Below are 26,473 nucleotides of genomic sequence, written 5' to 3' on the forward strand. Positions count from 1 at the left end.
CCCGGCCTCAGGCCTCTCTAACCACTGTGACTGTGGAGAGTGGGGGGTGGTAGCCCCAGGTGCCTGGCACCCTTTGACCACTCTCTCTTCCACCAGATCAGGGATGACAACCTGACCCTGGTCCTCCCCTCTGGGGCTCTGTACCCTCCCTGCAGAAGCGGCACCCCCAGAGTCCAAAACTGTCAGGGTGCTTGTAGAAGCAGTCCTGCACAATTCTTCCATCAGTGCAGGGATGTTAACCTGCAACTGATCCTCCAACCTGGGGTCTGTACCTTCAGGTTGGACCAGGGCCAGGGGTGAGGCTTCCCCCCCCCTGCCCTCTCTTCTGGGGTCCTGAACCACCCAACTAGGAGCGGCCCCCCCAGAAGACAACATGGTAGGGGCACTGTTAGCAGTAGCCCCTTCCTCCAGGTCAGGGGGGACACCCTTAACCTGGCCTCCCAATCCAGGGTCTGTACCCACAGACTGGATCACTGCCTGGCAAACCAGGACTTCTTGGGGGGCATACCTACCCCCTACCAGGTCAGAGTTTACCCTCTGAACCTGGTCATCCAACCCAGGGTCACCACCCTGCGGTTGAACCACTGCCTGGCACACCAGGACTTCCTTGGGAGCACACGTACTCCCCATCAGGTCAGAGTTTACCCCCTGAACCTGATCATTCAACCCAGAGTCACCATCCTGCGGTTGAATCATTGCCTGGCGCACCAGGACTTCCTGGGGGGCACACCTACCCCCCACAAGGGAAACACTTTCCCCAAGGGCCATACAAGAGTCTGGCTGGCGCAGGTCTCCTGACCTCTGCCCATCTGACAGAGTCTGGATTCCCCCCAGCCCAGAAATGGTCTCACCAAGGTCATTCCTGGGGGGCTCTGCACTCAGAGCTGACCCCTGACCCTCCAGGTTCTCCACTGGGGTCCGCAACCCCCTCTCAACCCTCTGTCTGGACTTCTGCAACCCCTCACTAGGAGTGGTACTGCCAGACACCAGAACTGGTGGGACGCTGGCTACAGCCGCCCCCCCAAGTTCTCCTGACACTGTGGGGTCTCCCTCAACAGATGGCCCTATGGTACAGGCTAGGCTCCCCTCCTGGGGTTCCCGCAGGGAACCCTCCAGGACCTGGGACCGGATCTCGGGCACCTTGGGCCTCAACCCATCCCCATTCCCTCTCCTCTGAGACTGGACATGGGGTCCCTCACCCATCCCACTACACTGGGACCTACCTGGGACACTACAATCCTTCCCTACCTCACCTGGTTGGGAACTACCTAGACCACTCCTCTCAGGAGCACCCCCAAATGCCTCTTCAGACTCTCTGGTACTCACCCAGAAGTCTGCCTCCATTGTAAGCTCCCTGGGGTCAGAGAACTCACACTCCACCTGGTGTTGGCATAGCTCTGGAAAATAAGGACTAGACATATGCTCTCCAGCAATTACATCACTCAGCCCCTCACATGAATTAACCAAAGTACCCTTCACCCAACCATCCAGTGACTCTGCTTTGACAAAGCACCCCACATCACCCTCCTGAGACTGGTGAGACAGTACCTGACTGTCCCTGACACTCAACCCACACTCTTCTGGGATGTTTTCACACTCCATAACCAGGACTTCTACCTGGGGGGAACCCCTCTCCCTGTCACTCTCAACTAGAGTCAGTAGAGTGTCCCTCCCACCAGTAGGAATATGACTCCCCATGCCAGTTCCCCAATCCACCTCAGGGACCCTGTGCATCACTGGAGCTACCTCATACCCCTGAACCTCCTGGCGTGTGTTAACTCCCTCCTTCAAGTAGGGCACCACATCTCTGGGCATGTGCACTTCTTCAGCAGTACTGGATACAAGATTTTTGCTGCCACCATCTGAACTGGACTCAGCCCTCATGGCCTCCAGCTTCAGCTCTTCACAGCTCAGCTCTTGAGCTGCAATCCTTTCTTTTTCCAGGGCTAAAAGTCTTTTTGCCTCAGCCCTCTCAAGCTCTGCATCTAGCTCTTCCAGACTCCGGATTCGAGCTAGGAGCCACTCATCTCTTTCTGTTTCCTCCTCCTCAGAGTAGTTATCCTCCTCCTCAGAGTAGTTATCCTCCTCAGACTCATTTGGTGGTGTTGCCTGACAACGTTTCAATTCATACTGAAACAGGGCTGACTCAAGATCCTCCCTTCTGGATTTCCTGTTCACAGCCAGTCCCCTTTCCATGCAGAATGCTTTAAGCTGCCACTTTTTATACATAAATAGGTGCCAGAAATTGACTTCCATTCTGCAAAGGCTTCACAACCCAAAAACAAAGTCCAAAAATATTATCAATACTTCCAGGAGGACATCAGAGAACAAAAAGCAGAATCACAAGACAAGTAGTATGTGGTCACGTAGTGGTCTGAGATCAAAACAGTAGTGCACACTTAATCACTGTATGTCAAGTACAAATACAAGTCCAAATCCCGACCGCTGGTCACCAATGTTAGAAATGGGGTCTTTGGTTGACAGTCAGGTTACCCCCTGTTCAAGCAAGGACCCTCACTCTAGTTAGGATAAAAGAGAATCACCCTCAGCTAACCCCTGCTTACCCCCTTGGTAGCTTGGCAGAGCAGTAGGCTTAACCTCAGAGTGCTGGGCGTAAAGTATTTGTACCAACACACACAGCAACTTAATGAAAACACTACAAAATGACACAACACCAGTTTAGAAAAATAGGAAATATTTATCTAGACAAAACAAGACCAAAACGACAAAAATCCAACATACACAAGTCAAGTTATGATTTTTAAAAGGTTTCAAATAAAAAGAGTCTTTAGGTAGTTGTAACAACACACTAGCGCTGCTAGCGTGAAAATGTACCTGGTTTGCGGCAAAAATAACCCCGCACGGGCGGTGTGCGTCGAAAATAACCCGGCACGGGTATATGCGTCGAAAACAGCTCGGCTCGGCGAGGCGCGTCGAAAAAGCCAGCCACGCGACGGTGCGAAGTCCCGCGGCGCTGGTTGCGATCTCTCAGCCTTCGTCAGCGATGCTGCGCGTCGTTTCTCCTGCTCCGGGCGTCGATTCTCCGGTCGCGTTTCCAGCGGCGTCGTTTCTCAGCTGCGGAGCCGGCGTCGCGTCGTTTTCTCAGCCGCGATCGGATTCGCGTCGATCTTTCCTCCGCACGGTGCGCGGTGCGTGTATTTTTGTCCTTAGGCTGCCAGCCTCTCCTTTCAGGGTCCCAGGAACTGGAAGGGCACCACAGAGCAGAGTAGGGGTCTCTCCAGAGACTCCAGGTGCTGGCAGGAAGAAGTCTTTGCTATCCCTGAGACTTCAACAACAGGAGGCAAGCTCTACATCAAGCCCTTGGAGATTTCTTCTTCAAGATGGAAAGCACACAAAGTCCAGTCTTTGCCCTCTTACTCTGGCAGAAGCAGCACTGCAGGAAAGCTCCACAAAGCACAGTCACAGACAGGGCAGCACTTGTTCCTCAGCGATCAGCTCTTCTCCAGGCAGAGGTTCCCCTTGATTCCAGAAGTGTTTCTAAAGTTTGTAAGTTTGGGTGCCCTTCTTATACCCATTTTAGTCTTTGAAGTCACCTTTCTTCAAAGGGGACTCACACCTCCTTGTGAAATCCTGCCTTGCCCAGGCAAGGCCTCAGACACACACCAGGGGGCTGGAGACAGCATTGTCAGAGGCAGGCACAGTCCTTTCAGATGAGAGTGACCACTCCACCCCTCCCTCCTAGCAGAGATGGCTAATCAGGAAATGCAGATCACACCCCAGCTCCCTTTGTGTCACTGTCTGGGGTGAGGTGAAAAACAACCCAACTGTCAACTGACCCAGACAGGGAATCCACAAACAAGGCAGAGTCACAGAATGGTTTAAGCAAGAAAATGCTCACTTTCTAAAAGTGGCATTTTCAAACGCACAATCTTAAAATCAACTTTACTAAAAGATGTATTTTTAAATTGTGAGTTCAGGGATCCCAAACTCCACCTGTCCATCTACTCTCTAGGGGAATCTACACTTTAATCATATTTAAAGGTAGCCCCCATATTATCCTATGAGAGAGAGACAGACCTTGCAACAGTGAAAACGAAATTGGCAGTATTTCACTGTCAGGACATATAAACCTCATTACTATATGTCCTACCTTATCCATACACTGCACCCTGCCCTTGGGGCTACCTAGGGCCTACCTTAGGGGTGCCTTACATGTAAGGAAAGGGAAGGTTTAGGCCTGGCAAGTGGGTACACTTGCCAAGTCGAATTTACAGTGTAAAAATACACATACAGACACTGCAGGGGCAGGTCTGAGACATGATTACCGAGCTACTTATGTGGGTGGCACAACCAGTGCTGCAGGCCCACTAGAAGCATTTGATTTACAGGCCCTGGCACCTCTAGTGCCCCTTACTAGGGACTTACTGGTAAATCAAATATGCCAATCATGGATAAACCACTTACATCCAATTTAAACAGGAGAGCATATGCACTTTAGCACTGGTTAGCAGTGGTAAAGTGCTCAGAGTTGAAAAGCCAACAGCAACATGTCAGAAAAATATAGGAGGCAGGAGGCAAAAAAGTCTGGGGATGACCCTGCAAAAGCAAAAGTCCAACAAGTGTGTATACGGTGTCTAGAGAAGATTTATTAGACGGTTTTCAAGGAGGGAAGAGAAACGTAGTAATGATAATATAACCCCGAATATTATATAGGGGTAACAACAATCATTGGAAGGAATAAAATTCCAATTCCTAGCCCAATGGCTAAGGGTCTATCACAACTTTCACTAGAGGAAAGGAAACTACGCCCTAGATGTTCATGTAGTATTAGAACAATACATATCATGCTTTATAATAACCTGTTTCCCAACCTCATTTCTTAACCGAATAGTTCAACCAAAGAATTAATGCATAGTCTTCAATAGAACACAGTCGGAGACACAGTTGATAATACTATGGGAGCTTAAAATAGAAATGACTTCTACTAGAACCTGTCGAGACCTTTTGCCCAGTAGTTCCGAAACTCGTGCGGGGAGAAACAACGGGTGTGCTTCCAATGGAGTCTTTACCTATTTGATGAGACGATACACTCTGTGGCACTTGCGTCCGAGGGCTTCTAACGATACAAACTTCTCACGTCCCTGCCTATTTAAATGCTCTAATCTAAAAAATGCCATGCTCACTGGACTTCCGTCTTGCTTGGCCGGTAGTGACAACATAGATTTCTAATTATGAGAACCTAACAGTAATAGCGGAACAATATTACCACCATCTTGGAATTGATAAATAGTACTACAGTGTAGCCCTATCTATAGCATATTTAGAGGGAGTTTTCAGGAATTAAAAAACATTAACACACTAAAATATGAAAAGATAAGAAAAATATAAGAAATATAAAATAAAGAAAGAAAAAATATTTTAATGTACAGTAAACATATGTAAGGAGAAACAATGAGCATGTTTCCAATGGAGTCTTACCTGTTTGATGAGACGATACATTCTGTGGCATTTGTGTACTAGGACTTCCAAATATAATAATCTTTTTGCTTCCCTACCTATTTAAACATTCTAATCTAAAAAATGCTGCGCTTCCAGGGCTTCTGTCTTACTGGGCCAGAAATAAAGACATAGATTTCTCATTATGAGAACCAGATGGTAAAAGCGGAACGGTGTTACCACCATCTTAAGAATAAATAAATAGTATTACCGTACAGCCCTAACTATAGAATGATTAGAGGGAATTCTGCATAAAGATAAACAATAACAAACAACAGATAAGAAAAAGAATATAAAAAATATAAAATGGAGAAAGAAAATGTTTTTTTTACACAGTAACCAAATATAACAGGGATCATTCGAAGGGGGGCGGGATCTTTTCCTCCTTCAAAACTAATTACATGAATCCATAATAGCGAAGAACCCGTTCGTCTAAATTTGGGCAAACTTGCCACCATCTTGAGATGGATTCGACATTCTACCATAAGAACCTAACCTATAGAAAATATCTTCCATATAGGCAAACACACCTGACCAGTATATAGAAGAAATGCAAAAGAGATAAGGAGGAAAGGTGGCTAAATATGAAGCGGAGCACTCAAAGAGAAGGGGAATCTCTTCCTCTACTAGATATCCAAAAATTGAGTAAGATATTGAACAGATAAAGAATATAGACAGCGAAGGCGTACTATAAGGCAAGGATTATATTTACAAGATGCAGTTCTTCCTAATAAATATCCTCAAAGGTAATAAGTCTATCGCACACCATTAGGAACTCCAACACATCTCCCGATAGTTCTATATAATCTCATTCTCCCATGGAATATGTTCATTCAATCCATGTCTCCATGTATCTAAAGTATAGATCCAAAGTACTTCTCCTTTTTTCCTAATCTTGGTTGTATTGAATCCTTGTACTATTTTGACCCTTTCCAGAATGGCCCAGGTGAAGTCCTGATCTGTATGTTTCTTCAACTACTAATGCTGTACTAATGGAGCTCCTACTTTTTTTATGTTGAATAGCTGATTTGTGTTCAATCAATCAGACCCTCATTTCCCGGCCCGTTTCTCCAACATAGCCTAGTCCACATGGGCAGCAGATGAGATATATTATATTGATAGTTCTACAGTTAGTCATATCCCTCACGCTGAATTCTCTGTTGCCCCATACTAGCACATTGGAAACAATAGCACCAGCACACACCTGGCATGTGCCACATTTGTGGTTACCCCTAATGGGGTGTTGTCCATTTATTAATTTCTGGCAATAATCCTTATTAGTTGTCATTGCTGAGTTAACTACCCAGTTACGTATATTCTGATTCCTTTCAAAGGCAAATGGTGGTTTCTTCAACTGTGGTAAATCATTATTCACATTAAGGATGTGCTAAGATTGTTTTCCTGATTTTATTGTTCAAGTTAGAGTGTTGGACTACACAGACCAATTGTTCTTCCTTTCTTTGCCCCTGTTTTCAAACATACTATCTCTATTATAGTATTTCACTCTTTTATACGAGTCCCGTATTCAACATCTGGGATATTCGTTTCAATAGTTTCTGTTGTAAAACTTCCAAGTGTCTATTGAAATCCTCTAAATTGGTACAGTTTCCACGGATACATAGAAATTGACTAAATGGTATGCTGTGTTTGTGACATCTCAGATGGAACCTGTCAAAATGAAGGATGGTGTTTCTAGCTGTAGGTTAAGTATATTAGGATACTTCAAATATCTGATTTTGGTGTTGTATCCATATATATAAAAGCTCTACCCTCATTTTACTCTTATTAGCTGTAAATCTAAGATTAAGATTGCATATATTCATCCAAGCACAAAACTTATCAAGTTGCCCTTCTGGTCCTGTCCAGATAAAAAAGATATTGTCAATAGATCGGAACCATTCTTGGATATTTTCATAGAAGGAGGGCATTTCGTTATATATATCTGTCGCTTCTCAAAAAGGCCCATGTAGAGATTCGCCACAGTGGGGCACAAGCGACTCCCATGCTGACTCCTTTCTTATGCTGATATACTGTGCTATCAAACTCAAAGTAGTTTTCCTAGGCATTGTAGCATGAATAAATAATGCTCCGTCATTCCTAAGGAGTCAAGAAACTCTTTAACTGCCTCTAGTGCTTGTCTTTGAGGTATGTTTGTATACAGCGATTCTATGTCCATGGTCACTAACATTTGAGTGAGAGAGTTGAACGGTTTACCTTCCAGTTTAGAGATCAAAAGCCCAGTGTCTTTAACATAAGCTGGAAGGGTCCCCACCAATGGTTTAAGGAACACTTTGACAAATTTAGATAAGGGCTATGAGATGGATCAAATAGTGGACACAATGGGACGTAACGAAAATCGAACTCATCTTTATTTGTTTTAGGGACTTCATAGATACGGGTTACTCTGGTGTGGTTAGGGTTGAGGAACTCATATTGCTGGTCACAGATAAGACCCTTCTCTCCGGCCAGTTGGCTAATTCTTGCAATTCTTGATCTGGATACAGAGTTACCGGCTCATCACTACACATGGGATCTGGCCCGATTGGTGCAGAGATACACATGGCTTACTTCACAGCAGGCTTCCTATGGCATGCAAGGTCCACTGACTTCGTTCTGCCATTTGGCAATGACCCAATTGGTGCAGCAGCCATCTCCCCACACCTCTCAAAGGGAGTACACTTGACATAGCTCCCCACTGAATCTCACTTCCTACAACTCTCCCCTCTTCCTACAGGGCATACTGACCGTGACATGCAGGCAGAAGATGGTGCTCCGGGGCAGGTGGTCTTGGATTCCCTGGGTGATGTCCCCTCACCGAACAGGAGACTGGCAGGCCTTGGCCCCTAGTCCTGGTCATAGGCAGAAATCTTGTAGAACTACCCATCTGACTGCTTGGCAGTTGACACATTTTGGAGTCTCAACCTCCCTCTCTTATAGTCCATTTCCATACACCAAGGTGCACATTTATAGTTTCTGGTGCACAACTACACTAACACAGTTTTGCATCAAAAATTTTACCACCAGCCTGCATCATTCTCAGACGCATGCCCGGATTCATATTTATTATTGAATGGCGCAAGCCAGCGGTAAGGCCCAGCAAGCGTCCTGAAAAACTACGCTAGACGGGTGAGGGTGGTGGTAGGGAAGGAAGTGGTTGTGCGTCAAAAATAACACTAACCTGGTTAGAGGCAAAAAAAATGCCTCTAACCAGACTAGTGCCATTTCCTGGCACACAACCACCAAAAACATGACTAATGTCTTAGGAAAGACAGGAGTCATGCCCACCGTCCCAATGGTCAGCACAGGGGACAAGTGTCCCCTGGGCATGGCCATTGCACTGTGCCATGCAGGGGGCCCCACTTTAGGGCCCCGATGGCAAAAAAAAAAGTAAATAATACTTACTTGGACTTACCTGGGATGGGGTCGACAATCCTCTGGTGTCCCTCTGGTGGGGGTGGGGGGGTTCCTGGGGCTTGGGGCTGGCACCTGTGGACCCATTCCATGGTTTTTAACCATGGAAATGGGTCCACATGTCCCCTAACACCTGGTCTGACCCAGGCGTTAAATAATGGAGCTCAGCATGCTTAGCACCATTATTTATCCCCTCCTCCCACCCATGTGTCATTTTAGCACAGGGGATACATGTGGAGATTTGGGGATAGCCCCATTTTTTGGAGGGGACCACCTACCTTGCATCTCATTGATTCAAGGTAGGTTCACTCATACAAAACATGGTGCAAATTCCTATAGTTTGATGCTAGACGTGTCTAACATCAAAATATAAATATGGAGTAACGTTTGTGCCGAATTGACGTTAAAAAAAAATGACACAAATTTGTTGCAAAAGGAGTATAAATATGGGCCCAAATGTGATTTAGAGTCTGAGTCTTTGAAGTTTAATTTGGGTGTTTACTTCTTTTGAAGTGCCCACTACAACGCTTGCTCTTCCTCTTGAAAGCAGTCTGTCACAGCAGGAGCAACTCCAAATCTGACAGCCCCACAGCACAGGCCATGGAAGTGACTAGAGTTCACACTACTTTTTATCATTCTCTTATCAGCCTCATGCCCTTCCGGAGATGCCCAGGCCCCTTCCATGTGACCTCTCTGAATGAAGGAGCACCCTCTGAAGTGTACAAGAGAAGCCTGGCTCTCCCCTCTCCAGTGTGACCCACCTAACTTACAGAAACGCAGCAATACACAAATCCTCTCCTCATGTTTCACCCATCTGTTGTGGATCTCCCATAATGGAACGTATAGTCTGCCATGTATTGTATCATTCACAAGCACACATACACCCAGCACATGCATTAAACACGCACACACTGCATAGCACTGTATCCTTCATGTACAGTACCGTTCAAAGGCACATATACACCCAGTACATACATTCTAACATGCACACACTCCACAGCACTACATCCTTCATGTACTGTACCACCTACAGGCACACACATAGCCAGCACATGTATCTGCTTTGCATACACTGCACTGTACTGTGTTATCCCTTTATTTTACCCTTCACACACATATACACCCAGCTCAGGTACACCACTCCTGCTCTGCACAGATCATCAAAACAACCCCTTGAAGACCAAGGGGTGAGTTAAGCACACAGGTGCAGAACTTGAGTGAGTGAACCTGTAGGCCTCACTCCAGTGACATAGGTTAAAGAGGACGTGCTCACAGTTTGCTGCCACCATCACACTCATGCTGCTTAACTCCTGGTGTAGAAAGTAACCCTCCACCACTATAAGGGTATCACTTTGGGCAAGACTCCTGGTCTAACATGACCACAATCCGTGAGACAGGCCTATGTCATGGTGCACATGCATGATCCGTGTTTGCCTATGACGACAAAAATCCGCATTAGGGATCCAGACTTCAGTTATAGTTGGGGTACTTGGGGCCAGGGTGCACATCCATTACCATGTGGAGGACTTTTCCTTCATAGCATTAGTGCTTTACAAAAATACACTTGAGGCAGAAGTATTGTTGCAAGGGCCTTTTAGATTCTGAGTTAGGCATCCTGTCCTAGCTTAGTCTCACAGCTTGTGCCCTATTTTACATTTACACATATTTTAATTAATATTTTAGAAAAGCCTGCTTTTAGCAATTGTTTTTATATTTTATCAGCTGCTTCTTCTAGGAAGGCATAGTTCACGCTGTCAGACTACTCAGCCTTGTACTGCACATAATCTGTACTCTTTGTCCAAGGCTAGGGCGCACAGGACATGATATGCTAACTTCTGTTTGCCAGCCCAGGAGTCAGTTTCTATTTAAGAGACACAGCATTACATCAGAGTTGCTGCCCAAATGAGGCATGGGTCATTATATAAACTACACTTAGACCAAAAGAGGGTAGAGGGCATTCCAGCCCTGTCCAACCTGGTACGCTTTTCTTTCGACCGACAGCTTCGCTGATGCTGGAGCTAATATCTCAGCAGGATTTTAATCTGCATCACAGGCAGACCCCTGCTATTCTATTCAGGTATGGGGTTGCGGTGAATCCTTTAGGTCGGGCCAGGCAGAGGGTTATAACCACTATGCTCTCAGTTTCAGACATAGGGTTTTGGTAGGAACATCAAGGCTCTCTAGAAAAGTGCAATATAGTGGGGTTCTTTATCTTCATCACTCTTGCTTTCTTGTTGGTTACTGTGCTCTGTTTCATCTGCCTAATCATCGCAGTACATGCTTTTTAACCTCAAGTGAGATTGCTTCAATAAAGTGCAGTGAAATCCATTTCGCGTTTTGTGTTTTTGCTTGGCTCGTATGAGTAACTGAGCGAAAGGGGTATGATCCGTTTCCATGACTTCCACTGAGGAGTCAGAGTATCATGTTTAGGTTGTTCCAATCACCTTTTGCCCCAAAAGATTTGGTGGTTAGGGTGAGGCACTGTGAGCTAGAAAGGAGTTAGGCCGACAGCTGTCAGGTGGGGTGAAGCGGGCATATGCTTATTAAATACATTTATCCCAGGAGGGGTTGTGTGTGTGTGGCCACCTGTCCAGACTTACCTTAAGCCCCAAAGACACTATTCCCTGGGGCCTGGGCCGATATAAATTAAAGCCCAGGACATCCTCAGGCCAGACATGAGGAGGTGTTGTTTTACCTCCAGCTCCTTGTTCATGTGGTCGGAGGGAGTGTGGAAGACTGCACAAATTGGCGGACCACATTTGAGCATGTGAGTGAGCCACGCCAGCTTCCGAGCCAGCATGGAAGGCCTAGTGGGGAGCCAGCTGTGCAGGGCAGGAGTGAGCTCCTCATGTTGCCCAACATTGCCAGCAGCTGTTGGTGCCCGGGTGAGACCAGGGCACCTATCTCAAAAGAGAAAAAGGAAGAGGAAAAGAAAAAGAAAAAGAAAAAGAAAAGGAAAAGAAACCTGCGGCACAAAGCCACACAGCAGGAGAGACTGTTCCTGAAATATTCATGCTACCAGTGAGACGTTTCCCCATAATGCCCTGGGAGGGCTTTGTTTGAAGTGTTTTCTCTTTGTGGTGTCCTAAAGAGAGGCAGGGTCACCACCAACATATTTTAAAAGTGTTGTGTGGGGCTAAAGGATGTTCAGCAACCTACCAGGATTTATTTTGGGAATTAATCATAGGTCTCCCAGGTCATTGGATGAATAATGTGTGGGGACTTGTCACCCTTTCTTTAAGTATTCTTGGAGTTGGGGGTTCATGCTCTGCGGGCTGGAAATATTAGAACCCTTTAGTTTGTTGGGACTATGGCTGCATTATGTTGCCTCAAGTGTTAAAAGAAAGACTTCCCACATGGTATTCTGATGTTCAATGCTTTATTTAAATGATGTTGTTCACAATGGCTTGTGGTAAACATTGCAATGTTTGTGTTAACAATAATGATTACGGTTAAACATGGTTACTGATTCCATTGATATGATGGTGACTTTACCATGTGGTTATTTGTTTAATGTTCTAATAATGTAGTGACCCTTTCATAAGGCAAATGGCCTTGCCTTTTATTTTAGAGTGGTGACTCCTTGGCAAATCCAATAGTCATGCCTTCATTTTGATGATTTGAACCCTTGATAAAGCCAATAGGCCTGCTTTACTTATTATGGCACCACCTTATTATGTGATGTTACAGCTGGTGTAGGTGGGTGAGAGGTATTGTGATTATGGAGTTCATGAATTCCTTGGGGTCAAATGTGAGTTCAGAATGTCGCCAAAGGTATTTCTATTTTCCTTATAAATAGTTTTGTACATTTATGAGTAGTATTTAGTTTTAGTACGAAAAATAATTATATAGACAACCAAGCACAATGGTCTTATCAATGTGGTAGGAAATGGGCCCACTACGTTACAAGATGTCCACATCTATGTGTCTCATAAAAGTCACTCATTCTGTCAGAGAAGAATTTTTAGACCTGGTGTGACTTAGCTTCAGAATGATTGTGGGGATTTAGCAGAACACTGCAGAAAATACAGAGGAAATGTTAACTGATTTAGCAACACTTTCTTTAATGTCAATTTAAAGATCAGCAAACATACAACATAACATAATTTACTCCATGTGTTGGTTTAGGGTATTATTAATACAGATGTCTTCCCAGTTAGAGGCCAAACAAGTGATCATAGAGGTATCCATGATATGGTGACATAAAAGTACAATAGGTCTACATCTGACAGACATGTGGTGTTGAAAGCAATTGAATTCAATAGAATTACGTTTCAGTGGAAAATCATATAGTGCAAAGAGCTGAAAAGCTACGGGTTAGGACTAAAGCATGTCAGCTGGTGTAAAGGAGTTTTGTATGAATTCAAAGACTCTAAGTCAGTTTCAGGTCTGATGCTACTAATGGTTTAGGCAAAACATTTTGAGAAATTCTCAACAAGTCCAGGGTAAGAAATGATAGCAGGAACACTTTCTTGGGAAAGTAAAATATCAAAGAATTTTGTTAAATGTTGGTTGAGTTGGAAACAATCTCATTAGTGTATTGTCTTTAAAAAAAACTGTTATATCAGCTCACATGGCACGTGAAAAGACAGTTATCTGCTAGACTTTGCTCAGATATCTTGTAGTTAAAGTGCAGGATTTTCAATAAATTAGGAAGGAGATAAGTTCATTATTACACGTTAGACTGTTAGGTTCCAGAAGCAACAGGTATGTCAGTGCTTAATTAGTAAATAAAGATGTGCCAGTGCTCAAAGCCCACCTCTTAAACATGCAGCTGCTGCAATTAAATGTGCGAACATGGGATACTAAGGCAGCTTAATCCTGAAGCCATCTGGAGACCCTTCAATCCATTTACAGCCACTCCCTGCCCTTTCAGCTCACTCTTGCAGCTTTCTGCTGTCTCCCATTGTGAAGCTTTTTCATTTTTCTCTTCCTCCGTCTTTCCCATATGTGTCTTTTGCTCGCAGTAAATGCTTGAGGCAGAAAAATAAGCGCCTGGCTCTCAAAAATAAGTGCCGGTGCTCAGCACCGGAAACAACAAGCACCAATTAAGCACTGAGATATGTCCTGTCAGGACTCCATCCACCCTCCAACTGTCCTCATGAACCAGTTTCACCTGTACACACACACCAACATTCTATTACATCATTCACTCACCATAAAAGACACCCATAAGGCATGCAGGGCATGGGGACACACAAGATGCTACAAGATATTAAGGTTCTTTTTAAATGAAAAACATCTGTTTTTAAGTTTGGAGAGAGCCATTTACCAAGGCCCATATTTATACTTTTTTAGATTGAATTTTGTTAGTTTGCGCCACTTTTGCATCAAAAAGTGGCGCAATTGCGGCGCTAAAAAATTATAAATATGGGCCCAAGTGTTTTATAGCTTATAAAAATGTCTTGTCAGATTATAACTGTTTCATTGTGATGCACAAATCCAAGAATGCATATCATTCCAAAAGGCCCATTACCATGTGATAAGAGATATTAGTTGATAGATGTTTTGTCAACGTAGGATATAAAGAATTAGGTTGCACCAGTTTCAAGGAGGTTTAAGAGAGAAGAAAGGCTCTCTTCACTGGGCAAGTGTATCTGTGATGAGAGAACCTTCAATTTTCAAAGTTAATGCAAAAAGGACCATTTAAACTATAGCCTAAATTTAATCTCTACAGATCTACAAACCCAGCCGTGCCTCCACAAAGGTGGAGGGCCCTCACCCCCACCCTTCACCTTTTTGCAAACATGAAGAGTGTCTGTCAGGCTGAGCCATGGTCATCCTAACAGACACTCTTCATGTTCAGGTCAGGCCGCCAGGTGCTATACATGTGGTAAATGTGCAGGTTTCTGGCTGCCTGAGCTGAACTTTACCAGGCTGAATATTTCACAGATGTGTGGCCCTAACCTTCCCAGCTTACAGGGTGCTTGGAGGTCCTCCCCTCACGATGAGTAACTGTGTCACAGATAGACTCAGACCTGGGTGCTTTATTTGTAAGCCCTGAAGTGCCCATGTCCAAATATCTATCAGTGATGCCTTCTCACAGAGTGGAGTGGGGGTCAGCAGTCTCACTGCCCTATCCCACTCTGTGAGGAGTAAGGAACTGCCTCCTCCTCTCACAGGCTCACCCATAACAAGGTCAGCCAAAGAGAGGAGATAGCAGTCCCAATCCTCCTGGAACCACAGAGGCTTTCCTCCCCCACTCGAGAACACCCATGTGGCCCAGTACACATTTTTTTTTTAATGTTTTTTGCATGCGTGAGTGTATGTATGAATGTATTTGTATTTGTGCATGTGTGCTGTGAACGGGTGTGTGTGTGTGTGTGTTTGTGAATGGTATGTGCATGCTTGTTAATAGATGGCTATGAGTGAGTGTGCATGTAGATAGGTGATTCTGTGTATGCAAGTGTGGCTCACCCACCCCCTTGCTCAAATTATTGGCCCCCACTCCACAAACTTGCTCCAAAAATCAGACCCAGTTAATGGCTAGTTGAGTGTGAGTTGCTGAATCAACCAATAACTCCAAATTCAAAGAAAATATATTCCCCAGAAATTATTGGACTAGGATCAAGAATGGCGCATCCAGTCACAGGTTGAAGTGGCCCAGCATAAGCCCTTTATCAAGTTATACAAGATTATGAAGTACCAGAACAAGTTGATAGTCTAAAAAAGATCGAGATTTGTCAGGTGATTGATATTATAAAATAAGGAAAATAGTATGATTTTGGACACCCAAGACATCATAATCAGAAATGAACTCACAATCATACCAGTGAATCCACACAATACTGTTACCTTTCTAACGGCCGTAATCTTTATCAAAAGTTTTGCATTTGGGAAAAAAGAGTCGTCTAATAAAGGACACATTCGACTATTGATGATCTACATATGATTTTTAAATTTCACCATACAGCAATTTTTCAAAAGTAAGCAACATAAGTCCAATGAAACCTGTTGGCCTGATAAAATTACTGGCATAGCTACAGTTTGAGCAAACTTTCCTCACGGGGTAGAGATGAATGAGAAGTTTGGCCCATTTTAGTCTGACTGATACAAGTCAGGACAAAATACAAAAATAAAAGGTTGAATAGTAACTCCCAGGAGCTGGAATAAGGATGGACCCGCAGACTGAGTGGGTGGATGGCCACTAGCCCTGAACAGGTACACCACAGGTGTAGGATATGTGAAAAATTAAGAATACAACAGAATAAAAGAGCTAATCACTTTAGGGGAATGCTTGGTAAATAAACCCACACACTTCATAAACTATGAAAAATGAAACATCAACCTTAACGAAAATATGAACAACTGAAAAATGGGGTTAGAGCCACAGGTTCTTGTATTTCTAGTCATAAGCACAGAGGGTGGAGTCTATGAAACCCAGGAGCAGAGACAATTCAGTACACCCCTTTCTCAATGAGAGTGTCTGATACCAAACTACACTAAGGCCCGTATTTATGGTCTTTTGACACAAGGCAGCGCAGCAAAGTCACTTTGGGAAAGGGCAGGAATGCACTGAATCTATGCAATATGGTGCATTCCTATCCTTTCCCCCTTCATTGGTGCCATTTTGGCTGCCTAGCGCCAACACAGGCACCCTTGCACCATGGTGCAAGGGTGTCTATGCTGTTGGCAGGATTGTTTTGGTGCAGGAAGGGGCGCCTTCCTGCCCAAAAACAATCCTAAGAGGCTTTTTCTTTTTTTTTTTGTGTGTGCTGCAGAACAACCATAAAACATAAACATATTTATCCTTGTTGCGCCTCCCCTAAGGAGGCATAAGGTTCTAGCGCATCCCAAGGTTTACAGCCTCTTCTAAATCTGGGGTTGCATCAGATTCCATGGTTGCTACGTGGGAACATCTACCCCAACGCAATGGAACACCTCCCTTGTGCAGAGTAAGGCAGCACAGCAATTTGAGCTTCCTTGCCTTACTCCATATCTATGAGCTCATTCAAAGTCACGCAAAGTGGCTTTGTGTGGCCTCCTAGATATGAGTTCAGTGTTTGCACTGCCATTGCATCAGACGCAAGAGCGGCACAAGGAGCTCATAAATATGCCCCTCTGTTTAGAGACTTCGATGATAGATAAATAAATAAGGGATTCACTCAATCAAAGGATGCAGATAGGCTAACGATTAACCCATGAACAGCCTGAGTTAGCCCACTTTGCATGTCGCCAATGCATCTTTTACTGTACGGTCCCAACTGTGGTTGGGGTCATCATCATCAGTGCTAGGGAAGCTGGGACAAACAGTTTGTGTGCCAGAGTTGCATCAGAATCTGAGAAGAAAAGGCTTAAGTGCCCAATTACAATTTATCAGAACTGAAATAAGGGTAACCTCTAGACTCCAAGAGATCAGAACAGCTGTAGACAATATGAAAATTGCTACAAGAGACAGAATAAAATAGGAATTCATGTATGGGGTCTCAAAGCACCCCAGCAGGGCACATGAAAGATATGCCTCTAAGAAGAGTCCGTGCAAGTATCACAATTAAGTGGGCAAAAGACTAGAAGCTCCTCAATCAAAGAAAAAGGTGACAGCTCCACCAAACTCCATGAAGATCAGTGCAAAGAGGAGAGGAGGACCACTAAAGAAACCGACCCTCATTAAGAGTTTGGCGGACAGCCTCCGCCACCTGCCCACCGAACTCTTCTCGCACTCAGACCGCCTCTGTGTTTCTGCCCGCCGGCCCTGCGGTGAATAGGGCCTTACCATTGATGGCAGTTCCTATTGGAGCCGGCGCCGGTGTCACAGTGTGGCGGGTGCAGCTATTCGGACAGTGGAATGTGTGACAGGGCTGTGCATGGGTGCCCCTGCACTGCCCATGCCAAGTGTATGGGCAGTGCATGGGCAGTGCAGGGGCCCCCAGGGGCCCTCCAACACCCCCATTCCACAGGCCTTTCCATGGCAGTGTAAACCGCCATGGAAAGGCTGGCAGATGGGGACTCGTAATCCCCAGGGCGGCGCTGCAAGCAGCGCTGCCCTGAAGGATGAAAACCACTGGGACTGCCAGGCTGCCAGCTGTCGTAGCCTGGCAGTGTCAGTGGTCCGATCGTGGCGCTCTGCCACAGGCATAATGTGGCAGTTCCACTGCCAGCCTGTTGGCGGTGGGACCGCTACCGCGAGTCTGGCGGTCATATCCCAATAATTCAGCTAAAATAAATTACATCAAAATCCAGACGGGACCATCAACCAAATAAATTGCAAAGAAACAAATATTAATATACTTTTATAGTATATATGAATATATTTGCCGAAAATAGATTTACAATGAATGAAATTAGGAAGAACAAACATCCAGTAAATTACAAATGCCTAAACATTAATTGTTGGCTGTGGGTAGCTATTTATAGAGCTCTATAAAGGTAGGACTTATGTCACCATGACTGTTCAATTCTCCTCCCTGATTCAAAATATATCTTTCTAGGATAGCAAGTCTTCAACGATCTTGGGACTCAATGTATAAGATAGTTTGGTGCACAACCTCGAGATTGCAAAATCATGTGGTTTACAACCACCAAAGAGTGTTTTGACATGTGCAAACTAGTGTTATGTGTGGGAAAAGTATTTCTGTTGCATAAAATAAATTTTGCAAGCCATTACCAATCACAAGTAGGAGGTGGAATGGAAGTAGCAACGGAATGTATGAATTCTTAGTGATCCTGATTGCAGTTGCAAACAATTTATGAAAAATAACAACAACCAGGGACCGGGGAGCCACACTTTGCGGTCTATCTAATTTATATTAATTTTGCCTCCGCCTGTTGATATTGATTTTATGACCTTTTCGCATATAGGAAATATTGCACATTGCATAGCCATTCCCAAACAAGGTGGTGTGCAAATTACACATCCTGGTTTCCCAATGGGTCTTTGTAATTTAGGCCCTGGGATTTTCATAGGATTTCTTCATGCGGGTATTGCTTTCTCAAGTCTCACTATGGCAATGTACAATGATCAAAATAATAAAAGTGGTAGAGCTCAAAACAAAAAACAAAAAAATCTAAAATTGCCATTGTGAGTGCAAGTAAGGTATTAACCATCCCAGTATCAGGTTTCATATTAAAGGCCTCACATGGTTATTTCATTTATTGTACAGCTTTGCAGGTAGGTCTACCTTCTTTAGGTACACCTACATACACACATACAAACAAGTTAAAAAGCAAATCGCTTAAGGGAATAAAAAAGGGTAAAACCAGACAGGGCACACAGCTTTCTTACCAGGGAGATAAGGAATGTACGTTCAATTAAAATAGAGGATCTAGGTCGTTGGCATGCTGGACACTGTCACAGTGGGTGTGGCGAATACAGTGCAATCTTGCACCCTCTGATGTAGGTGTTGCATCTCTGCTCTCTTTCCCCTTACATGGTACTGCAGAAATAATGTTGTCCGTTGTTCTTTGCCCATAAAATGGAATTTAAGCCACTTCGATGTCATCTTATTTGAAGCATATTATACAACCAATTGTTTGAACTAGTTAATAAGGGTTAGATATAAATTCCATTCGACAGAGTCAACAAAACCATCCTTCAAGTTTTTGAATTACAAAGGATGTGGTGCCTTATATTAGTGACATTTGTCGTCCCATTTGTTGAGCACCGTGAAAAGTGTGTTCTACAAAGAAAACTTTTTTTATTACGTGCCACGTAGTCTGACGCACGCATGACGTAAGAAGGCGCACAGTAACATTTTTGGGCAGAACTCTACAAAACATTATTAAATGTGCTACGCAGCCTCAAAGCTTTATCCTCGAACACCAAAAGGATGACATTAGGTCATTCGTGTGGTATGAGGAATTTTCTTCGAACAGCACAACCTCTAAGAATGAAATGAAATTCCCATTCAGCGTGAAGCACGCGGCGTCGTTTATATCTAGGCAAATATGATTTAAACAATATGGTGAAGCAGAGCGCTGGGGACTTTCCCGTAATTTTTTGCAGCTTGTTCTTTTTCCAAAGTGTAAATCAATGCCTCCAGATACCTTGCTCGTGTGCTCTCAATTCTTGTCGTGAAGATGACGACAGTTACCATTTCCAGTCATCGATTCATATTCTTATTTGCAACGCTTTCACTGAAAATTGGAGTATGTGGTGCCAATATTTAACCTGCCATAGAAATCAGAACCATTTCCCATTTGTTTGCGTTCAAATATTTATGCTTTTCAAATATGTTCCTCATATGATGCAGTCTTTCGGAAAGCCGTTATAGTAATACTTAAATTATCTGAATAGCAGTTGTAGATGATTCATCTGCCCTACACTATATCCAAGGTTTCCCTAATTTTGGTGCCCTCTTTTGGGCCTTTGAGACGGGTAGGGATTGAGCGCTTTTGTTTACTTCTCTTGTTTTTAGTTTAAGGGTGACGGAAAGTGAGCCTGGTCTTTAACAGGCTAGCGTCTTATTTATAAGTGTACTGCATATATAAATAAATAATATACATAAAAAGAGAAATGGACAAAGCTCATCTCTAGCTTAAAAATGCACAACTATCTTACATAAATTGAATGAATACCCACATTTCTCTTTGACCGTTCAGCAGGATAATGCAGAAAGTATACATAAACAAAATATCTATACCTCCCGGGATTCTGGGGCGCTTGACAGCAGTCACTCCTTTCACCTGACCCTCGACATATCGAACAAATAACGGGACAGCATAGATCAAGCTCTGCCCTACATCAGTTTTTAAAATTCGGAGAGCCTCTGCATATTGCCTAACACCCAAATTCCAACAAACGGGCACTAGCTATTTTCTTCTTCCAGCCACTTAGGCTGGACAGAAGAACACAACATGTTCTTCTGTTTCCCGTGTAAACCGACAGAAGAGGCAGGTTATCTTGGCTGGCTCTGTCACTCTAGCCCAATTGGCAGTAAATGTGGCAAGCGGTAATGTACCATACCTAAACTATAGGTATAGTTTCCTTGCTAATGAAGGCTCTATCTCATCAAGAAACCGCTCTTATTTGAACTCGACCTGTGTCAAAAGGAAAGCATGGTCAAAATACCAACGGAGGATTGTGCGTGTAAAAGGCTCGACTTCTACTAAATGTAATTTCCCTGCAACGTTGATTTGTCGATTGCAGCGATAAGCATTGGATCCTTCCTTAACTTTCCCCAGCCTATCTCTCTCAAATTCTCTCTTATGTACTGAAACCAGGGTATTCTTCCTACACCAGAAATTCCTTGAACTTCCTCCAAACCCTCTCAATAGGAGCTAAGCTCAGGTGTGGCCCATATGTGTTTCCAATATAAGATTGGTTTCACTGCCACCCCCTCTGTGATAGGCCTTAGCCCCATATCAGGCCTAAGGGGGAGCAAAGGTGTACTAATCGGTAATCCTGCCATTTGCGTAGGAAACGATTTTCCACTGTTGACATTTGCCCACATCCTTGTGACTCCAAAGCTCCGCTCCATAGAAAGCTGTTCTCAAAGTCTTCTGCTTGTACATTTGGATCGCCGGAAAAATTGGGCAGAGCTGCAAGCTTTGTTGAACTCTAACCACCCCCCCCAATGTATTATTTAAATTTGAGCCTATGTTTCTCAATGTGACTCCACCAGTCAAACTGTTCTGTTAATGTCAGCCAAAGGTAATCAAACGCTTGAACACGATCCAAAGGGGACCCTATGAGCTTTGGATTAGCTCCCGGAGAAAGGCAAGGATTTAAAACCATGTATTTGCTTTTTGCCACATTGAATTCTAGGCCTCTCTTGGTACAGAAATTCTCAAAGCTATTTAAAAATGTTTGAGGCCCCCACAGGAGATTTTGACAGCAGGAGTACATCATCGGCAAACATTAAGGCAGGAGCCTTAATGCTTGCCAGGCACGGGGGGGTCACCATCACAAAGGTTCAAAAATGGGATAAAGCCATTCACATAGTGGGTAAAAAGAGTTGAGGCAAGGACGCATCCCTGCCTTACACCTCTATTTACAGGGAATGGGTCTGACATCTCGCCCATTTGCCCGCACCGGACCTGGGTGTTGTTATGATTGTGTAATTTTATTATAGTTTTAAGCAGCTCATTCAGAACTCCCATATCTGCCATGACCTGCCAGTGTGTAGACCTGGGAACCAGGTCAAATGCAGACCATAGGTCTAGGAATGCTACATATAGTCTGCCACCCCCAAGAGTTACCATTTTCCAATATATTAGTTGGAGTCAGAAGACCTGGTCCACCGTACTGGTGCACTCCCAAAACCCCACCTGTAAAGGTGTTACATTATCTCTCTCAACCATCCACTCAAGTAATTGTTCTAAAAATATTCTGCTCAGGAGCTTTCGGGATCGATCCATTAGGCTTATCGGCCTGTAATTACTGAGCTCTGAGGCAGAACCCTTCTTGTGGATTGGTATTATCTCTGCCCCCGCCCACGTTCATGGAAGTGGTGCCCTTGACATGATGGAGTTAATAGCAGTAGAAAGTAGGGACCCCATACTTTAACTTCGCTCTTGAACAAGTCCCCTGGAATTGTATCCAACCCTGGGGCTTTGTTTTGCACTCTATTACTAATTGCAGAGCTAACTTCTTGCAACATAATAGCTGTAAACTCTTCAATTAATGTTCCCTTGCCCCCCCCCCCTCCACTTCATCATATGTCAAAGAGGTGGGCAGGGCAGAACTGTCTGCTCCCTCCGGCGAATATACACTGGAGAAGTGGGCGACCTAATCTGCAGCAGAGATGCTATTTGCAATTGGACGATACGACTCCTGGCAACCTGAGGACACCAAGGGCCAGATGTATCAAAGGTTTTTACCCATTCTGTGCCTATGGGAAAAAGTGTTCGTACATATGGCCCCAAGTTCCAGAAGGCTCACTGGTCACCTTTCCTAACTGTGTCCAGCAGGCCTTGCCACCTCCCCTTTTTCCATTCTCTTTTGGCATTTTTAATGATCTTCTTGTAGGCCTCCCTTCACACTTTAATCTCTCCCGTCATTCTATTTTATAGCAGACATTAGAGTAGACCTTGCTTCTTTACAGACATTGCTGGACCATGATTGTGAGGTTCTCCTCCCAAAAACCCTTTTTGTTACTGTATAAAAGTATGCTTTTAACCCTGCAAATAGTTTATTGTTAATAAGATTAATTGTTCTCAGGTGGTCCGTCTGTTCTGGGGCTTCATCCAATGTTAGGATCTCCTGCATACTATCTGCAACTAAATTCTATACATCCCTAAGCTACTCTAGAGCAAGAGCCATGGAGGACCACTTAACTCTCTTGCACATTGCTTGTTAGTAGCAATCTGCGGTTAAATGGTTTGCTAACTACAGCCTTCCTGCAACATGCAGGAAGGTCAATGCACAATACCAAGGCATTGTAGTCACTGTCCTGTCTAGGTAATACAGCCATATCAGTCACAAACCGCCATGCTCTAACATCCACCCTTATCTAAACAATGAGGCTGGTGCCGGGGGAGCAGTTCAATGTATGATTTACTTCCCTGTCTGAAACAGTTCAACCTTTCCCAGCTCTCAAGCACTGTCTCATAGGTAATGCATTAATTTGTATTGCTAAGGGGGTTCACTTCTTAATCGGAGGAATTGCCAACTTTGGAAATTGCTCAAATTGACAATTGAAGTCCCCCATTAACAAATTTCAATGCGTCTACCGTAGCTGAAGCCATGAGCAAATGTATCTACTCTATATTATGGGATTCTTTATAATTCCCTCTTGACCTTCAGTAAACATTGAAAATGTATACTGTTCGGAGCGCAGAAACTAGAGAGACACACAGTATGTCAGGGGAATCAATAGATATTTCCTGTAGTCTGCAGGATGTTGTTGTGCTTACCAAGTTATCAAGCCCCCTGAGGGCCTTCTTATGCCTTTAAATATAGCATATTTGCTAAAGTTAACATAGCCTCCCCGATACACTGGCTTAGTGGACCAGGTTTCTTGAAAGAGACAGATTGTATGCATATTTATGAACTTAGCCCAATCTAGAGATTCAAGTTTTGAAGATAGCCCTGCTATATTCTAAGACAACACTTTGGGCAGAGTGGTGGGGGAGATTACCGCTTGCTTGGTGGAAATATCAGGGCTATATGACCTACACTGTCAATCCCCGACAATCAGGGGATGCTACTGGCATACAGGTTGTAGTGTATGTACTGAAAGCTGAAGCCCTTATCCTGGGTATTGATTCCAGATGTGTCATAGTGAAGGGCATTTGTGCACCGCTAATAGTTTGGTTTGACTTGCAATGTGTCAACTGGGGATCCTCACCCAATGCCTCCAGGTTTTTTTTTTTTTTCCAAGAGTGCTGCATGACTCTGCCCCTTGTTTCCTAACTCAGCTGCAGTGCTCTGGATCACAACTATTGGTGAACCCAGATTTCTGCACCCTGGGATCAAGAATTCCTTGTGAGTCTTCCTAGGCCCACCTGCTATGCCCCTGGGGCTGTCCCTATCCATCTGACAAGCCAGCCCCCCACATTCCCTTCCCATACTGGTACCTTGAGGTCAATTTTATCGGAACCCCCAATCATATTGTCAATAGACCCCTGCCAAGAGGTCAAAGCGATCTGAAATAGGAACTTTGAAAGTACTCACTCTGCTAGTAGGGTGGGAACTGACAGCCTCTTTAGGGACGGCTGTGCACAATTTTTACGTGTATCGCTGTCAAGACCCAGAACAAAACATGGTTTGTAAAAGAACCGAAGTGATCTACAGTTTGTTGAGCTTTTAGTCACACCTAAACCCTTTTCTCGAATATCCGCAGCATATATTTAACATAGAGCTCCTGGTCATTTTAAAATACTGTAATCATATGTTAAAATGTTGAAAGCGCAACTAGGTGTTGATAGTGTTCACATGTGACAAATGTGGAATATGACCATAATTGATGACAAATCTCACAATTTTGAAATGGTATTTTAAAAATAATTATTTTCACAACACTTTTTTGATGGAAAATGAACTGTTAGATATGACTCTTTAACTCTATTAGATATATTGTTGCTATTCCTGATATAATCATGCCCAGCCATGACATAACACTCGCACTAGTGTGATACTGGTAATTTGGGTACTTTTGCAATAATGTTGCTACCGCTGTCCGAGAGCTCAATCTGTAAATCTGGTGTATCTTGTCCGCAGCCATACACCCATGCACTCAGCATTACACTCAGTCGTCTATGAATGCACTCAATTTATTTCATCATTCATTGATATAATACACATATATGCATATGTTGTTCATATGTTCCAAACATTTTATGTTGTTATACAAAACATTTTAGGAGTTTTAATGGAATTTTTTTTATTTCTATAGTAAGAATCGTGTAATCAAATTAGCTCTGTTGTTTTATATATCAAGTGCAATAATAATTTTAATGAAATAATTGTAACTATACTTACAAATAAATGCCCTTTTTTATCTGGGTGATTTTATCTTTTTTAAATTATTTTGCATACCGTATGAAAATATTGTGTTTACGGTTTTCAGTTGTGTGATAGGTTTTGTATATTTTGCTTAAGTGGATTCTATACAATATGACTATGGAATGTATTTGCCTTTTTTCACTAAATTCTCACCTCTGCTTAGATTGAGGCATCTCTGCTTCCGTTGTATCCTCATCTCTGCTTCCCAGTTCAAATCATGTTCCTATATACCAATAGTGATGTTTCATGTTAAATATATCATAGCCTAGGAATTCAAAAATAATTTTGAGTAATGTGACCGCTATTACTGCATCCTATCAGTTAACCTTATGAGCTCTGACAGGGAAAGTATGTGAAAGATGTTTTAAAGCACACGGTCAGAGAAATATTTCATTGTGCTTATGGATAGAAAGCTGATACAATGGAAGAGATGGCGGATTTCAGAGGTAAGAGACAAACAAAAAAGAAACCGCTTCAAGTCTGGTGCAGCTAGACTTAGTTCTTCGAAAAGAAGAAGCAAACCACTTTACCAAAGTGATCTGCAAGGGGAATAGAGATTGAGCTTGTCCATTGGGAACCTAGGCTGAGTTGAATGAAAGACTTGATGGAAGATACACAAGGTTTAGAACCTGATCAACTGAGCGGCATTAAGTGCTCTCTTTGTGTCTGAAAACATGGATGATTGTTTTTCAGTTTCTTAAAAAGCAGGGCAGCCATTTTGGACTTTATATAGTTTGATAAATGATGAAGTGGACAGTACCAAGTAACATACTTTAGTAGACTACATAGAGCCTCCAGTGGCCATGGACTTCTGATCAAATGAAATACGGAAATAGTTCTAGGTAGAAAGCAAAATTTTTGGAAGCCAGAAGAAAGTATGGTATTAATATGGTTAGCTAAAGGGAGATTCTAGTCAAAGAAAAATACACCACTTTTTAGCTTCCAAACTAGTGTTTTAAAAGACCCATCAACTCTGGCCAGGTTCCAGGATGAGACAAATGTCACCTTCGGTTAAATTAATGTAAGATAAAAGCAGGAATGTGTCTATTTGACAAGAGCCAGCTGGCAGCTTTCTTATGAACAAATATACACATTTTAAACATTTAAGTATTTCCAGTGTTTAGAATTGTAGGTACATCCTTATTCTTGCTTCAAGGTATCCAACTCAAATTGGTACCATGTCATTAGAGTACACATTAGCAGACTCTCTATATGTTTAAA

The 26,473-nt window shown here is 43.5% G+C and overlaps 1 protein-coding gene across 5 annotated transcripts in view; it reads left to right on the forward strand.

The window, feature by feature from the left end:
* VEPH1 (ventricular zone expressed PH domain containing 1) overlaps nucleotides 1–26,473 on the forward strand; it is a 1,200,547-nt gene that overhangs the window by 168,694 nt on the left and 1,005,380 nt on the right. The gene's annotated exons all lie outside the window — the stretch shown is intronic.

The sequence above is a fragment of the Pleurodeles waltl genome, chromosome 11 (assembly GCF_031143425.1).
Source record: "Pleurodeles waltl isolate 20211129_DDA chromosome 11, aPleWal1.hap1.20221129, whole genome shotgun sequence".
NCBI lineage: Eukaryota > Metazoa > Chordata > Amphibia > Caudata > Salamandridae > Pleurodeles > Pleurodeles waltl.